Source organism: Bison bison, unplaced genomic scaffold (genome assembly GCF_000754665.1).
Source record: "Bison bison bison isolate TAMUID 2011002044 unplaced genomic scaffold, Bison_UMD1.0 scf7180017864498, whole genome shotgun sequence".
NCBI lineage: Eukaryota > Metazoa > Chordata > Mammalia > Artiodactyla > Bovidae > Bison > Bison bison.
The window spans coordinates 7,961,917-7,963,516 of record NW_011495057.1 but is presented as its reverse complement, the minus strand read 5'-3'; positions in this window follow the sequence as shown (position 1 = coordinate 7,963,516).

The following is a 1,600-nucleotide window of genomic DNA, read 5'->3' as shown; positions in this document are numbered from 1 at the left end:
GTTTGCCATTCCCTTTTCCAGTGGACCACATTCTGTCAGACCTCTCCACCATGACCCGCCTGTCTTGGGTGGCCCCACAGGGCATGGCTTAGTTTCATTGAGTTAGACAAGGCTGTGGTCCTAGTGCGATTAGATTGACTAGTTTCCTATGATTATGGTTTCAGTGTGTCTGCCCTCTGACACCCTCTTGCAACACCTACCATCTTACTTGGGATTCTCTTACCTTGGGCGTGGGGTATCTCTTCACGGCTGCTCCAGCAAAGCACAGCTGCTTCTCTTTACCTTGGACGAGTGGTATCTCTTCACCGCCACCCCTCCTGACCTTGAACATGGAATAGCTTCTCTAGGCCCTCCTGCGCCCGCACAGCCACCACTCCTTGGACGTGCGGTTGATCCATTCCTTTATTGTTCACTATAATACATTAAGGTAGCTATGAGTATCCTATTTTACAGACGTAAAAACTGAGACACAGAGAAGTGTGTCATTTGTCCAAGGCCCTATTTCCTGTAAGTTGTACAGTTGGAATTTGAATTAAGTATGTCCACAAATTCTTTGACCCTCTTTCCTTTAAGAGCTTGCATGTTCTCCGTCACTCAGTCATGTCTGACTCTGTGACCCCATGAACTGTAGTCTGCCAGGCACCTCTGTCCATGGGATTTTCCAGGCAAGAAGACTGGAGTGGGTTGCCATTTCCTTCTCTGGGGAATCTTTCTGACCCAGGGATCCAACTTGTGTCTCCTGCCTTGACAGGTGGATACTTCATCACTGAGCCACCTAGGAAGCCTTTCCTTTAAGAGGTGGAGCCTAATTTCATTTCCCTTGAGTGAGGGACAGATTTATTATTTTAACAAATAGAAGATAGAGGATAAGGTGTGTTGACAACCAAGATGAAGATATAAACAGCACTGGGGCTTCTTCTTTTTTCTCTCTGTCTTGGAGCACTGTCTGGGGAACACCAGCTGCCAGGCCCCAGAGACATTCAGTCGTTACCAGCACATGTCCATGTGGTGAACACTGAAGCCTTCTGCAGACAACCAGTGTTCCCTTGTCAGGACTGAGCACAGCTGCCTCTGAATGGGGATGTCCAGCTCCAGCCAAGCCCCAGACGATAACATCCCTGGCTGATGTGAACTGAAACCTCTCTGCCAGAATCATCAAGCTAAAATGCTCCCAGATTCCTGGCCCATGTAAGCTATGTGATGACAAGCATTTGTTGCTTTAAGGCACTGTGTTTTGGGATCCTATTTACACAGCAATAGAAAACTAATATGGCAGTCAAGAAAAGATTCTCTGGGAAGGTAACATTTGACCAGACGCTTGAATCGAATGAAGAAGAAAACATTAAGAGTGTTTTGGGGAAACCATTTCAAGCAGGAGGAAAAAAAAATACACTCAAACCTTGAGTATGTTTATTGCATGCAAAGAACAAGAAGTAAGTCGTCCATTTGGCTCAACAGAGACAGAGAAGAATGGCAGGGGCTGGGGTTGGAAATTTGTATCATTATAGAAGGATTTCAGAGAAGGCAATGGCACCCCACTCCAGTACTCTTGCCTGGAAAGTCCCATGGATGGAGGAGTCTGGTGGGCTGCAGTCCATGG